The following is a 17003-nucleotide window of genomic DNA, read 5'->3' on the forward strand; positions in this document are numbered from 1 at the left end:
CTCTGATGTCATCCCGTACTACAATGCAAGACCAGCAGGCTTGCATTGTTTGGGAGCACACCGAGGGCCTGTCCACATTCCAGAGCGTAGGACAGCAGAGGAGAGTGCCAGCTGCAGAGAAAGTAAGGAATAAGGTAGGTATATCATCTTATTCATCATCCCCTAGGGAAAACAAGTTAACCCTTGCAGTGGGGAGGGGCACCCACTGCAAAAGTAAAAGTTTTAGTCCTGGAGTTCAGCTTTAAACAGAGACTATTTAAGTAGCGGCAGGCTCCATCTTTATCCTATCTTTAAAACAGACCAATACTTAAATACAGTTTCCTATCCTGACCACCCTGTCTCCAGGTTACTTGTAATAACTAAGATTAATAAGCGCTGTAGTACTCACCTGTGCTGCAAAAACTACTCGGCTCTCCTTAAGCAACAACTCGTGTAACCACACACAGTCCTTGAGCCCTTTAAGGTTAGATCATGTGATCAAATGTCTAGGCAACTGGTAACATACTGCTGTGGAATCTGGAGCAGTATTTTATTTACGCTTCACAGGTAAGTGATCTAGGAATTTGGTTTTTTTAAGAATGCAGAATTGTCTAGATGGGGGGGTTTGCTTTAGCTCATTCCTGCTTGGCCTAGTTCAAAGCCTCTGTCTTGACTAACATAGGAGGATTATCTGTAACATATTTTTAACTGAAAGAGAGGCGTCACAATACTGGTGTATGTAGAGTGACGCTAAATGCAGTTTCTTAACCTCATCTAAATTTAAGATGATCTAAAGGAGGACCGATTTACTGCAGCCTTTCTGTAAAAAAAAAAGTAAAAAAAGAATCTACATTTTATACCCGCCAGCACCCGACATGCTGGTGTCAGGCGGGGTCGGATACTTTACTGCCCCAATAGAAGTGATCTGGCAGCAGCTTAAGCCAGAATCACTTCTATTGTAAAGCTGGCAGCTGGCTTTAGAAAGGTAAACAGTTTAGCTGCCGGGAGTCTGTTTACAGGGCCGTGCTGCCTCCGACATACTTGGTACGCCCGTGGTCTCGAAAGGGTTAAGTAATATCTGTAGGCAGGAGAAAATAAATGTTACAATTACTTAATTTATTTTGTTTTGGCATATTAAGGGAGGAGCTTTAGGGCCCATTGAACCCACATCTGTTGGGCTGCATTGAACTGCATGGCTCAACACAGGTCCAGTGCAATGACAAGCTGAAATCTGTTGTTTCCAACTGGTCCAGTGTACACCAATGATTGCGTTGCTGTGCACTTTGTGAAAATGAAACCGGTAAATGCACTGCCACATGCTGCACTAGAATGCATTATGGCGTGCTGGAACACACTTTAAGGAAGAACAGATAGCGAGGGGAATTTCCTAAAACTAGAGCAGACAGAATCTGGAGCAGCTTTGCACAGTAACCAATCAGCTTCTATCTTCAGTTTATTCACTTAAAAGAGAACTATGGGGTAAGTGGTTTTCCGCATAGTTCTCTTTAGGGTCACGGGAGGACATGTGCTAACCTCCTCCCGTGACCCAAAGCTCAGTATATCACAGGCTATTGCACACGTTATACTGAGAGCGCCGCAGCCAGGACAGATCCCGACAATACTGTCGAGATCCACCCAGCTGCACAAATGACAGCGGGCTCTGCCTATCTAGAGGCAATGCCAGCTGTACCCGCCCCCTCCCCCGTCCGTTCCGCCAGTCAGCCCGATCAGTGTAGCGGGCACTTACAAAGGCAGCTGAACTGCTTCTCCCCCCTCCTCGGCTGCTGCAGCTACAGAGCAGCCAAGAGGGAAGAGCGGCATGAGTGATTGCCGCAGCGGTGGCAGCATCTTTTTTTAACTAGTTTCCCTCCCCCCACCCAATGCAACACCTGGGGCACATGCACCCCCCTAGTTTCGGCACTGACTCCAGTACTTAAAATGAAATCAAAATAAATAATCTATTGTTTTGAAAGTGTGACAATCCCATGGGGTCACATCTCCTATGCGTCCCTCCCGTGGCCCTAACATTAGTATTGTTAATTTTATATTCATGAAATTGATATCATCCTAAGCCCGCAGTATTAGACCCCATTCACACTGAGCAACACTCACCTCGAGCGGATTTCCTCGCGGCGGGATATAGCGACTGTTCGGGCGACGTTCCAGTGACGATCGCGCGACCTTAACCGTCGGGCTTCATTCAAAAATAGAAAAATTGCGCGACTTCCGCGGGAAAAAGGGTCCTGCTGAAGCGAAAACGACGGTCGACATGGAGCTGTACATTAGAACAGCTCCATTGAATAACATTGGCCGGCGACTTCTCGTGATATCGCGCGGCAAAAATGCGCAATATTGCGCCGGAAATCATGGGATTTATCGCTTAGTGTGAATGGGGCCTTACGAGTAATACCACCATAGGAAGGAGTCTTCTTACTTTATATGAAGAGAGTGGGGTGATTATATCCCAAAGGCAATTGTCCTATAACTTGTGTTGTTATGGATGGGTGTGTTTGTGTGGTGGTCATGAAGAGAGCACAATAATATCATTTTGAACAGGACTTATTGTGATACAAGGACAAATATTCACACTGATTGCGCAGCTATGCATATAACAAAAATTACAGGTGTCTAAAGTGTAATGTCACAGAGAAAGCCTGTCAACAGTTTTCAGTGACATTTTTCATAGTCGGGCAGAGCTTCTTAATGGTTGCAAGCAATTTTCCACTTCATTGGATGCACACAAATGGAATTATTATTTTATAGCTGACGTTACTCTGTGACAATGAATGTATACTGCAGTCAGGGTAGTGCAGCAGACTGTAGTGTTGTAATTTTTGCAGTTGTGCGTGATACGTCCACATTAACTCTACAAATGGCTTGAATAAGGTGATGGTAAGATTTTCAGGCTGATTCCAGTTGATGTGGGAAAATCCATAATTAAAGGAACAGTACGCTTACAGTCTAGTCTAGCGGGTGTGGCTTGTTTTTATAAGGCAGGAATAACCTGGGAATGTTGCCAAACAAAGTTTGCTGCAGTCATTGCATAAATACTGCATCTTTGATGAATCTAACAGTGTATAAAAAACTAAATGTGAAACCACTGACGGGATATCAATCATGTAACGCATGCCAGAGATTTCCCAAGAGCTTCAGCTGCTCTTATGTAGAGGTAAACGGCGTGGGAGAAGAGACGTGTCCCACAGACCTAAATATATGTCGATGCTGTGCTGCAGTGAAGGCATACTATGCCAAATATCTTGTTTTATACTATACAGAGGGAGACTGTGTCAGAAAAGACTATAAAAAGAGAGCACAAGTTTTAGTTTAGTAATGGTGAGCTGTACTTATCAGAATTCTTCAGTTTAGCGTATATAGATGATTCTTACAATTTCCTGCGGGCCAATGCCTATTGCTGTTTCCAGACAGGATAACAAATCAAGGACAGTGCAGTGTCAATCAAGTTTCAGGGATGGATGAAAATTATTCAGGGCATTTTTAACATAGCAAAAACATTCTAAATTTTTCTGTGTCAGATTGTCTACCAATGCCCTGCAGTGTATATATACACAGCTATTCCTCACTTAACAACCTACCTGTTTAGCGACCGCTCGCACTTATGACCAGCTCTCCTACAATACATGCGAGAACGTGGCAGTGGCAGTGCGGCATCTCACCGACTTCATTACTGTGCTCCATTCTCCTCTATTATTCTCGGAGGGTACTGTATTTACAGATTTACAGTACACTGTAAAGTTCTGTACATCTCCAACACTACAGTACTGTATTAATACAGTACAGTACTGTATACAGTTCCTCGCTTAACGACCAATTCGTTTAACAAAATCATTAACACAGTGCAATCCACAACAATATATATCAATGCACAGGAACGCAGTACACATAAACATATATTTCTGGTGTAACCCTCTGCTCATAGGCTCTCTGCTGTCTCTTACTTCCAATAAGAAAACATGACCGAGAGGGAAGACAGGAGATAGAACTGCATGTGAACCAGCTCTTTTACCTGCCCTGGGACACATTACTGCCCACTGATATGGAATTCATGAAGGAAGGAGAACTAACAGTACTTTTTTCTCATCGTATGAGACAAACCATCACCAGTTTCCCATTTTGAGACTTTTTTATGCAGTAAAAGCTTACATATCCATCTTCTGCAAACCTTGTAGCTTTCAACTTTCCTATGCTTAGTCATGGGCCAGGAGCTAAGGTATGCATGGTGAGATTTGTATCATATTATTTAGATGTCACATTTATGAATTTCTTGCTAAAGAAACTGCAATTTCTAGTGGTTGTATAAATCATTTTCTTTAAAACTGTATTGGCCATTTATCACAGCAAATAGGGTAATTGTCTGAGCCAAGAATATACAAAGTAGAAACCTAGAAAACCATGGTGTGTTTTCCGAACTCGTTCTTTAGGAGGCTTTGTAAAACATAGTCCTAGTCTACCTTAAGGCAGGTTCTATTTTAAAAGATACTGCCCAAGAAAAGATCCCTTTTCCAGCTTCTACCTTTTACTATAAAAAACTAGTATGATTGAAGTTGAAGCATGACATTGAGATAAATCAGGGTGAAGTTTCTGCTTGGAAGAAAATCACAGGAATAGGGGGAATTTATCAAGAATGGAGTAGACAGAATCTGGAGCAGTTGCCCATGACAACCAATTAGCTTCTCTTCAGTTTGTCCAGTTAAGACCCCAAAATGAAAGATAGAAGCTGATTTTGGTTGCCATGGTCAACTGCTCCAGATTCTGTTTGCTTCAGTTTTAATAACTCCCCCATACATTATACATGCCCTGTCTATCTTGCCTTATATAGTACTTCCTTAAAAATATTCCCTGTCATGTTCCTTTTCTGCACAGCTATTTAGGAGAACCCTCTACTTTGCCCCACAACATATGCTTGCTTGGATTAGTAGGATTTGAAATTGGGAAAAATTAGCAAAAGTTAATGCTAGGAGGTGCAGGGCAGGCACATCACTGGCCCCAGGCTCCCTGGCTACAGGGTGGCCCAGCTCTGTGACTGCCCTTCCTTCTTTTTACGTTTTGGAGCTGCAGTGCTAATTACACTGGAATCGCCAACTCAGACCTCAAACACAGCGGCTGTGTACAGAACCAAGGACCTCCAAAGCACCTCCTCAGCTCTGATGTGAGTGTGACGACTTCCTCGTTCACTGTGCCCTGCCTCTGTATCTGAAGTTTGGTATGTTAGCTTTCCAGAGGTCTGTGCAATGGAGTGGTGGGAGAGAGGTATGTAATGGTTTTGGAGGAGAGAGGTCTATCCTGGTGTAGGGAGAGATAGGTCTGTCCTGGGAGAGGGGATCCTTGTATTGTGGGGTTAGAGTTGTACTAGGATTTGGAGAGATAGATTTGCACACTGGCCTGTTACTAATTTCTGACCCCTATACACAGTGCTACACACTCCTGACCCCTGTACTCCATATGATATGCTCTCCTGACCCCTGCACTACATATGATATGCTCTCCTGACGCCTACGCTCCATGTGTTATGCATTCCTGAGGCCTGCATTATGCACTCCGGACTCCTGCACTCCATGTGTTATGCACTATTGCTGTGCCCTGTACTCTATGCTTTACACACTCCTGACCCCTGTGGATTGTGTTTTAAGTACTCCTGACCCCTGCATTCCATGTTACACATTCCTAACCCCCTGTGCTTTGTGTGCTATCTACTCCTGGCCCCTGTACTCTATGTGTTACACAGTCCTAACCCCTGCACTCGGTGTATTCAGCATTCTTAGTATTAGGTTTTTGGCCATGTCCTATCAGATACTCCCACTATTACTGCAATTTGGCCACACCCAAAATTCATTACAATTTTGTTTTCTTTGCCCAGGGCATTTTGACTTTATATCTTAAATATCTGTCTCTTGTTGCAAAAGTCTGTGGCCAGTTGGTTTAGCACGTGCTAAAAATGGGGGCATGATTTTGTTGGTGTGGCCACACATGGGAGGTTGTTTGTAGGTGTGGTTAAAAGTGGGCATGGTCAGTAGGGTGTCCCCAGATTTCATTTTGAAAAATCTGTCAAACTTGTTTAATACTTTTCAACTGAAAAGCACATGGGCTAAATAACACAGAGACTCGTTGCTCTGTCTCATATATTTATCTGCTTTAAACGAGTGCTCTGCAGCCAAACAGAAGAAAGATAGTTTAAAAAAGTGTCTGGAAGACACAGTAGTTGCACAAATAGTAAACTGGCAGATGAACTGCCAGATGTGCACAGAGACCAAGGGAAGCATAATGTTTGGATTGGTCGGGGGGATTTCCACTTGACACAATGACAATACTGAAACATCAAGTGATATCTAGAAGATGAGTCATCTTTCATTATTATTAGCTAGGCACCATCCTGTTAGGACCAGCAGTAAAGCAGCATTACTACTCTCACTTGTGTAATTGTGACTGATGTGTGATAAATATCCTGGAATGTGAACACTGAAGAGATTGGCATACTGGTGACTTGTCATGTCTTGTGGCAGAACATAAAGGAATGAGATGGTTCCTCTAAAATAACAGAGAATCATTGGAATTTGATAAACTCTAAGACTCTTGGGAAAAATATCATGAGCCTCTTTTGCTCTCTTGCCCCTTGTCATGTTAATGTGCTACTGTGTTTCCTGCTCGAATGCTGTTGAGTTTAGCAAATGCATTTTTTGAGTACCTTTTCCTTCCCCCCTCCTTGCTTCCTACTCCAGAACGGTCGTATAACTCCTGATGAGATAGATTTAGAAAATGAACCATGGTATAAATTCTTTTCAGAGCTGGAGTTTGGACATCCGGTAAGTGAGGTTAGATACTAATGCTTACAATAGCTGGTAGGAAAATCTAATCCTTTGAAGCTTATGGTTCATTAACTCCCACTTATGCACCATCCTGGATTAACATATGCTGTGCACCTATTTGGAGATATAAGTAAGCATTAGCTTTTACAGTTTATTGGCTGAATATAAAATGCCCTTGCAGCATGATTTATGTTTAGGGAAATTGTTGATCTCCTTGGACTACCCGTAAATCACAAACAGACAATCAAAAAGTTTGTCCTATATGTCTGCATGCTATATCCTGTCTAGCCATTTACCCACACTGACACACAAGTTGACAAAATGCTTTTTACAAGTCGTAGGAACAACTGCAGAACTGCAGGGTTTATTAATAAGCATCCTGTGTTGCCAGTATGTCTATTAAGTATGAACTCCAGCTATGAAGAAAACTTTTCTTTGAAACCAAAATAAATCAGAAATTTCTATCCAGCTGATTTTTATGTGATTTATGAAAGAACCAAATAACATTTTTCTTATGTTGGTTTAGGGCTCCGCTATTTTTACAGATTAGTAAGGCTTTAACTGTTTACATGCATTAAACTGCACCCTCTCCAACTCCATCTCTCCTCCTCCTTCCCCATAGCAAGCAACAAAAGGACCCCCACCTCATTGTCGTGTATATGAAATTAGAGACCAGAATTAAAATCGATTCAGGGCTACTGCTAAGATTTTAATTCACCTATGGTACCACAGGGCACCATGGGAAGATAAATGGTTTCACCCAAAGCATGTCACGTAACCTGCAACCTTCCAATTAAATAAGGTAAACTCCCCAAGTATCTTTTCTTGAACTTGAATGGAGCTTCTGCAGATCTGTGTGCACTCTGCACATTCTGCAAATGTGATTTGGTGGATGCATCCTATTTTGAGGTTAAGACAAGGTGTGAGTTCCTACATCACTGTCACATGTCAAGAACTAGAAGGCTGGTGGGAGGTACTGGGGAGTTGCAGCTTTTTATAAATATGTCAGTGAACCCACCCTTCCACAATTCCACTGACATCACTGAAGGTACTGGGGAAGATGGCGGTAAATCAAAGCACTGGCAACCCTATAGTCTTTGGAGCCCAGGACAATGAGAAGCCTAAGCTTAACAGTGCCTCTGAATCCTGTATAGAAACATTGAATTTTAAAGCCATGTGCTCTAAGTGGAATTTGTAATTGTAGATTTTTGAGGAAATCCGAAAGCAGCCGATGGAGCATCTTTCCATGTTAATGCAAGTAGAGTATATCCATCTTTCTGGAATCCCTTTCAATCGGTGTCAGGGCTGTAGCTGAAGGTGTGGAGTACAAGTCCGCACAATATTCCCGAATACACATCCATTTAAAAACATACTTGATTAACCGATGTTGGAATAAGCGGTTACTCTTTGTGTATCTGACCAGACAGATACTCCTGAGCTTTCCGTTATGAGAGCTTCTCATTCTGCTTTGGTTTTCTGTGTAATTAGACATACTCATGGCTACGTTCAAAAGAAAATCTATTGCCAACTTAAGATAGATAAAAAATGTGGCAGCCATAGGCTGACAGGAACAGCAAGATTCAGCAGTAGCAGAGTTCCCCGTTTCTGCAGTTTATGGGCACATCACTCACTATAACTAGGGGGTCTGCTCCAGTGATGTGCCGTACCTCTGGTTCCGGGTGAGGCATTCCCCAGCCTCGCCCCCAGCATGTCCCACCCCGCCCCCACCGACCTCAGTGGGTTTTTTTTTATTGGAAAGCTTGGACCAATGGCGCTTTGCCATTGGTCCAAGCCATTCACAGAGCTCACGCCTCTAACAGAGTAGAGGCTGTGACAGCTCTGACTTCAATAGTTAGTTTACACAAGCAGTGGGGAAGCCCGCTGCTGTGTAACCTAACTACCTGTCAAAAGCCGGATGCAGTGGTGCCTGTAATTAACAGGCAGCGCTCCGTCCATCACAGGTTACACAGCGGGGAGGCTTTACCTGTTGTGTAGCCTGATAGAAGCCAATCTGAATGGAGAAAAAGCTGTCAGCTTCAGACTTGAAGCTGACAGCTTTTTCCTCCATAATACTAGGTGAGGCTCTGCCTCCTCTGACCGCACGTCCCTGATCTGGTCCCAACTCTGTCCTTTGCAACCCCTGTTCCCATCTCATTAATCTTATTGATCTTTCTTGTGCATTATTCTAGTAGTCATATTCTAGATACATATAAAGTATATTGCAGAGCTGTCATTTTTTTTTTCATGTTCTGGATTTCATATGGACCCTCTTACAGTCAGCTAGGCGAAGTTTGGCTGACCTACAGAACATTCTGTTTTTTAGAGTAATCCTTTTCTTTTGCTTTATAGAACCATGTACCCCCATTGCAGAACCATTACTGAGCTTTTTTTAAATATGCTAAACATAAGAAATGTTTATTTACCCAGGAAGAGTAAATTATGTGCTAGAAACCTCAAGGAAAATTGTGATCACTGTCCATTCTTCTGTACGCTCTAGAACAACACGTGTTATTTGTAGAATATCTGTAAAATAGTAACACCACTTTCATTAGCAGTATGTAGGTGTTTTCTAACAACATCGATTACAAATATAACAGTAGACAGATGTACACTGCTATTTTAGGTAAACCTGTTACAGTTGCCTATCATTTTTTCTGCTTATTTATCTGGGTCTTCCAATCATTTTGCTGTGTAGCTTTCGGTGCTAATGTATTTTTTCACCATATCCTCAGCTCTCATTGTTCAGGTTTTTGTCAGATTTATTTAAATCCAGTATTTTTACAGATTCAGTGACACATTATTCAGTACTGCAGATATTTGATATATTCGGTATTTAGAATGCAGAAATAGATCACATGTTTCTGTAGATTCTCAAAATACCTCCAATAAAATGTACAATGATGAATGTTTTTATCTAAATGTTATTGGAGATCTGGCTGATTTTTGCAATTAATTTACTGCAGAGTTTGCCTGTGTGTAAGATAGAGGAGTTTTCTTATTAGGACACCGCTACAACAGTTTTCATTTATACAATGAAAATGGGGTCACTGCAAACAGAACTCTGTATGTAGATTACAGCTGTTGTTACAGTGCCATCCAAGAAAATTAAACTATGGATAACCCCCCTCTGCTCCAGTGATAGGTATCCAATACATCTAGGAGTGTTGTGACAGTTCTACATCTTAAGATGAAGTATGGTGTCTTCCAAACATGAACACAACCTTTAATAAGAAATGATGCAGTGTATTATACTATACTATAGAGGTGCACAGGAAGAAATGGTGCAAAATAGGGTGTTTTTTGTGTGCTGGACCTGCATGTCTTTATTGTGTGTGAGTTGTTGGTGTGCTTTCTTTACTTGAAGCCATTAGGCCAGTTAAGTGGAAAATATTATTGTAGCATTAATGTGTAGCTGTGTGCTTATTGTTTTGTGTGTATTGCATGAAACCATTTTACAACTGCTAACACTAACCTCTCTATTGGCTTTGTCTCATTTCACTAGTTTGTTTTTTTCACTTTTTAAATTATTTTCTGGACAAAATAACTCCATCACCATTCTCCATCACATTGATAACTGTCTACTATCATGATTATCCATTTCACCTCTGCGTTTTTGTTCTGTGTCTGCCACCAGCCTCCTAAAAAACTATTGGATTATATGCAAGAGAGCTCCCCTCGTGTGTCTACTGAGGTAAATGAAATCTTATTCCTTGTTTGCATGGTCTGAGTGCATAAGGTAAAATGTGTTCGCTGCTGTACATCCTTGTGTCTGTGGAAAAATCGTTTGTAAGAAGGTATTATCACTAATCAACAATCATACATGTGTCACGATAACAGTAGAATGTCAAAGGGAATCTTTGGCACGGCTGTGGACATTCAAATAGGTTATTACTGAGTGAACCTACCCAATATATTGTTCATGTCATCCCTTTTACGTTTACTACTATCAGAGGGATGGCAACATATACAAAGTAGTCTCCAATCAAGATTTTTCTAACAGAAATAGCAGTTTAAAGTTAACCAGGAAATATGCAACTGTGTTTACATATTTTTAGCAGTAAGTGCGCTTGAAAAGAAGGTCTCTCTTAAACCAAGACCTCTCTGACCCCTGCAGCTGCAGACACTGCAGAACAATTCATCCACAAAATCAACAACAGAAGCATTGAAGTTGTTCAAGTCGTTCTCTCAGTGGCTTAGCTCACCTAGCACCCCCACCTTGCGGTGATTTGGCATCCTTTCAGCCTTCACGTTTTAATGTAAACACAGAGTGGGTAATCTGTTAGGAATGAGCAGGGTACTCTGAGCTGCTGAGAGAACAACCTCAGTGCTTCTGTTGTCAGTTTTGAGGAAGAATTGCTCCACTGTTATTGCAGCTGCACAAGTCAGCAAGGTCTCGTTTTAAGAAGTATTTAATACTTGCTAAAAATATGTAAATCAACTAAGAAAAAGATGGGGCTTTTAAGGTGTTATCTGGAAGATGCAAAGGGACATGGTATAAACTGATAACCAAAAAAGTCACCATATGTAGTCTCAATAAGTAAAAAACATTTTATTTTCTTAAAAATGTTATGATAACATAAATAAATAAAATATACATATATCCATTGGTCTCACAAAAGGACATAGAACCTCCCTGGGATCCATACAGATACATATTGTATATATGATCAGTACAATACACCATTTCAATATTAATATCCTTATAGTAATAGCTTTATATAATTTCATATTTTGTCATGATTGCCATAAACTGATCTGTAGTTCTGTACTGTAGCCAGCCTTCTACGCATTTCACCAAAGCTTCCTCAGGAAGTTTAGAGGTATCCTATAATATTCACACAGATATAGCAATAAATAAATACAAAGATAATTATGTAATTCATGAATGTTATTCTGCAAAAAATATGGATAAATACCATTTTTAGAGACTTGTGTGGTGGTGGACAAATATGCACTGCCAGGGAGTCCCCCAAAATTACAGCCAGGGACATAGGGGAGATGGAGAACCAATTGGGCGGTCAAGCCGGGGGAAGCAGTCTGCCTATCCTAGGGTACCTATAGAAAATACTAGAATACAATCCAGGTTCATAATTAAATATAAAAGTGCTAGGAGACAAAAATGATTATACCTAAATATAGAGTGGTATTGGAGACACTGCCACAATTTGTATCATATAATATGAACAATAAGCAAATACCAACCATAATCATTATATCTATAAGTATCCCATTAGCCAAAGAAATTCTAAATGTATATGTAGGCTAGCCAATACTAATCCTCAAAGAATCATAGAATCTTTTATAAAAAAAGAAATGTTGCAACATATGTCATAATGATGTACATGAATCAACTTCATCTATCCCTATATTTCTACTAAAAGATTATGTATACCTTCTGAGTATGTATCTTTCTTCAAAAGGCAGAAATCAGCTTCCCCCTCCAGACTGTCCAAGTCTCCTCTCATCCTATTTAATTCCCCCCGCAAGTTGGTTTATATTGTATTTTAGGGGTGTGGTGTCCCCGTTCTTGAGGCAATTTTAAATATTGTGTACATAAAAATATGTAAATACTTGAATGTCTATAGTCTCTAGTACTAAACTTTAAAGTGTCGAAGTGAACAATATACTGAAAGTGACATTAAACTCATGAGATAAATCTTAACAATGCATTCAAGTACCTTAACTTTTAACAAAAAATGTATCGTATTTGTGTATCACTCTGCTGTAGCTCCTCAAATCATCTCTGAATTGGTGCTGACACTGTCCTTCCTTCTGGAGGGTGGCTACTTTTGTTCCCCATGGTGCCGGTATGTGTTCTAAAGTACCCACCATTCCAAGCTTACTCCCATGTTAGACTACACCTTTAATACAAATTAGCAACAACTAAATCTGAGATTGTATTCCATCACGGGACTGAGCTTGGAGTAGTGACTACAGGAGTGAGTAGTCACTCTCCATGGTGCACATTCCTAGTTCTCTGCTGCAAGGTTAATTAACATTCTCAGGGGAGGAGCATTTTGCATGATAAATGATCAACTTATACTGAGGAGTGTAGCCATTTCCGAAAACAGGAAAATATGACTTAAGGCAACTTCTATCGAGTTAATTAACAAGCTTTCAAAACAGCTCAAGTCTCTTCTTCAGGCATGGTGCAATGACTTGTAACAACTTTTCCCCTTGCTATCAGCAGTTTAGCCTAAGTGTAAAATGTTCTGTTTGCTCAGACTGAACAATAGCCCGATTTTGTTAACAATGTACTGATTGAATATTGGTCTGCCCATACAACATACCGTATTTTCCGCTCCATAAGATGCACTTTTTTCCACCCAAAAGGAGGGGGGAAATGTGCCTGCGTCTTATGCAGCGAATCCTGACGCCCGAGACATGCAGTTTCGGGCGTCGGGCGAGTAGTTTTTTGTACATTTAGCTTTGCTGAAGCAGAGCTAAATGTACAGTAGGAGACACTGCTCGTTTAATACGAGTGATCTAATGAGATCACTCGTATTAAAACCGAGCAGCGGCGGCGATCGAGATCACCATACAGCAGACGAAGAACGGACGTTCTTCATCTTCTCTGTGTGATCACTGAGACCGTGGCGCTGTAATTACAGTGCCATCTGTCTCAGCGGTCACTAACTGCAGCTTCTGTCACAGAAGCTGTGACAGAAGCTACGGTCTGTCGAGTGCTCCATAAGGCGCACCGGACCTCCCTGCGTCCTATGGTCCGGTGCGTCTTATGGAACGCAAAATACGGTAATTACCTGATAAGCATAAAGCTAGATAAGTTTCTATAGCTGTGCAAGTGATAGATCCGTCCTAGGATAAGAAACTAACACGAGTAAGCACCTTTGGATTTAAAGTGTTGGTACATAGGGCATGAGATGGGGGTTGTGTCCTCTGTGAAACCTTTGGTGACAAAACTTGGCACTCTTTAACCGGCAAGATTGTAAAGTACAATACAATAACAAAAGGACTAATCTAGTACTGCTTTGTCTGGAATACGCCTTTCATGTATAGCAGTATGGTGCAATGCTTGTGAAGAATTACAGACAATGTAGACCATGCTTTCTAATTTACGCTTCTGTTCAATTATATTAGAACCCAGATACCACAAAATAATCAGAGAAAAGAGAAAACTTGGGCTACTTTGGTCCTGCATAAATTAAGTGCAGATTCTGTGGCATCATAAAATCCGCTGTCTATTCATGCTTTACTGTCAAGTGAAAGTCTTGTAAAATCTGTGCTCGTTGTGCACAGATTGTTAATATGAACCATTGTTCTGGTCATTGGTTTGCATAGTCTTATGTCTTAAAGCCAACCAGGTAATAAAATGCAAGGTCCACTTATTACATCCACCCCCCTCCCCACTCCCCAGCCACATAAAAAAAACCTATAGAGTAAATTTAGAGATAATTTATTCACACCCATCTTCCAATTATTTACGGTAATTGAAATTCTGGGGTAAAGTTGGAAACTTTTTCTGCGCTGGTCTATATGTATTTCATATGAAATTTCTTGCAATATTGTAACAAACTGCATTTGTATTTTTCCTCCCAAAATAGTATTATCCATCCCAAAAACCATCTACCAAGGAAAGAAGGGCTGTACAGACCCTCAAAATGAATACAATTAATAATCAAACCTGCAGACAGGTCAGTCAGTAGTTGTTATGGATACTTCTGATTATATTTTAGAGGCAAACCGAGAACTTTCCAACACAACATACTATAAATGATTAGATACAGACGCCGTACAGCAATACACAAAGTCTCTAAAACGGCTGCTCGATGGGCTCTCCTTGCTGTGTTCAGAAGTATTATAGCTTTAGGCAAAGTAGAGGACTGCAGATGTTCCAGGATTTGTGTTTGCTTGCCCATAGACAATGTAGAAAAGATTATAGTCATAAGAGAAACCCACATTACCAGGCACAGTCCCATGCATGAAGATGGGAGACATGACCACACATCTTGTACGTGGACCAAATATGAATACTGAACACACAATGGTCATATGGAATCCCAGATAAATACTCTTCTATATCATCAGTTGTTGTATGATACTCTGCACAAAATGGCTCTCTACAGGGATCTAAATTGGGAAAGCAAAGCATTGGGAACACAAGACTGTGCACAAAAGACTAACCCACTGTCAATTTATTCTATTTAAAATTCACTGTAACCACCTGTGTAATAGTAATCGGCAAACTGGGCCATATCAAATAACACATGCTAATAATAAAGTGAACTGAATGAGATGGGAAAATCTGGAAATAGAAGGTTATAAGAAAGTCTAATACACTAAAAGAGAGAAACTGACACTAAACTCAGAAGTTAAATCTTAAAAATGCATTCAAGTACCTTAACTAATAACAAAAATGTATCTTATTTGTGTATCACTCAGCTGTAGAGCCTCAAATCATCTCTGAATTGGTGCTGACACTGTCCTTCCTTCTGGAGGGTGGCTACTTCTGTTCCCCATGGTACATGTGTGTTATAAAGTAGCCACCGCTCCAAGCTCACTCCTGTGATGGACTCCAAGCTCACTCATGTTTTAGTTTACTCATTTGTATTGTATTGCAGTCCATCACGGGAGTGAGCTGGGAGTTGTGTCTACAACATACACAGGGACCATGGGGAACAAAAGTAGCCCCCTCCAGAAGGAAGGACAGTGTCAGCACCAATTCAGAGATGATTTCAGGATCTACATCTGAGTGATACACACATAAGATACATTTTTGTTAATAGTTAATGTACGTGAATGTATTTTTAAGATTTAACTCCTGAGTTTAGTGTCACTTGACTTCTCACACAGCAGTGCTTTTGAATTTACCTTACCTCAAATTTTGTAATCATTCACATTTTTGTACAATTCATTTATTTTTTCATTCACATTCTGTTCTTATTGGTCCCTAAAACTCTAGCATCAATGGTACACAATATAGTGGCTCGTAGTAGAGCAAATGTCATTGGTTGATAGGTTGACCAGATCTCCTATCCTCTACCCTTATACCTTTTCTCAGTCCGCATTGTCGCTTTGTTCCCGGAATCCCTTCCCTTCTATCCTCTCAGCCCCCCCTAGAGATACCCTTATACACCAATTACTGCTGTGCACACTCATTCTCAGTGCACATCAAATTTACATGTAACGGGTATGGCTGTGTTCAGAATTGGAGTATTTTTTTCTACCCTTTCACTTCACCTTTTCATTGTTTAAAAAAGCTTATTATTTTTTAGTTAGCCCCTAAACTGTATGAGCTAATAATGATGGGAGTTGTGGCAAATCAATGTGTGTAAAAATAATGAAAATTCACTACAATGGAGACAATAAGGGTGTTGACTGAGGAAAAACATTTCTCCTTTACATACACAAAGTAAGGTTAGAAGAGACTGTGGCTACTTCTAGCAACAGTTTTTTATTTATTTTTTGTACTTAAAACTCACTTGCTATAACTGTTGTGATCAAGCTGACATAAGATGAGTGGAATTGTACTTTGCCAGCGAATGGAGAGGTTTTGTGACATGCAAGTTATTTTATACAATGCCATCCTGGTGGAGAGCTGACTAGTGGTGATCTTTATACAGTCAAATGGCTCAGTAGTTTATGCATAAAGTTTTAGCTTGGTACTGCTATAAATGTATTATATTTAAAGAAGAATGCTGGGTAAAAAGGCCTTGCAGTGGGACTACCCTGGCACTGTAAGGATTATGTACTTATTTTGTCTAGGGGCATAAATAAAGCAGTTTTTGAAACCTGATCCTTGGCCCTGTGACAGTCAGCACTCACTTCTCCCCCCCTCAGCTCCAGCTTTGAAAGGTTCATTGGCTTCCTCATATCTAATGAAGGTCAATGGACCTGCATAAGAGGTGGTGACGTCAGCGGTCCTTAGACCGCAGGAGCCCGAGGCAGAAGAGGTTGCAAAGACTGGTCTAGCAACCAGAGGGAACTGGGATTGAGGATAAGGTGAGTATATCTGCTATATTTGAGCCCCCTAGTAGGTAGGTTTCTTGTTTGCCTGGAGTTCTTTAACTGTATGGTTGTGTCCTGGTGTGTGTGCATGGATGGATGATGGTGGATTTTTCTTTAGTGATCACTGTTGGGGGTTGCTTCCATGACCATTAACACAATGTAACCATAAAGATACGTTGTATTCAGTTTCCGCAATACATGCATTGCTCTGTAATGTCAGCTGTACCAAAGCTGCAA

General features: G+C 40.8%; 1 protein-coding gene across 1 annotated transcript in view; it reads left to right on the forward strand.

The window, feature by feature from the left end:
* The window catches only part of SORBS2 (sorbin and SH3 domain containing 2), a 153780-nt gene that overhangs the window by 98651 nt on the left and 38126 nt on the right, over positions 1 to 17003 (forward strand). The gene's annotated exons all lie outside the window — the stretch shown is intronic.

Source organism: Nanorana parkeri, unplaced genomic scaffold (assembly GCF_000935625.1).
Source record: "Nanorana parkeri isolate BGI_ZX_2015 unplaced genomic scaffold, ASM93562v1 scaffold513, whole genome shotgun sequence".
NCBI classification, from domain to species: domain Eukaryota; kingdom Metazoa; phylum Chordata; class Amphibia; order Anura; family Dicroglossidae; genus Nanorana; species Nanorana parkeri.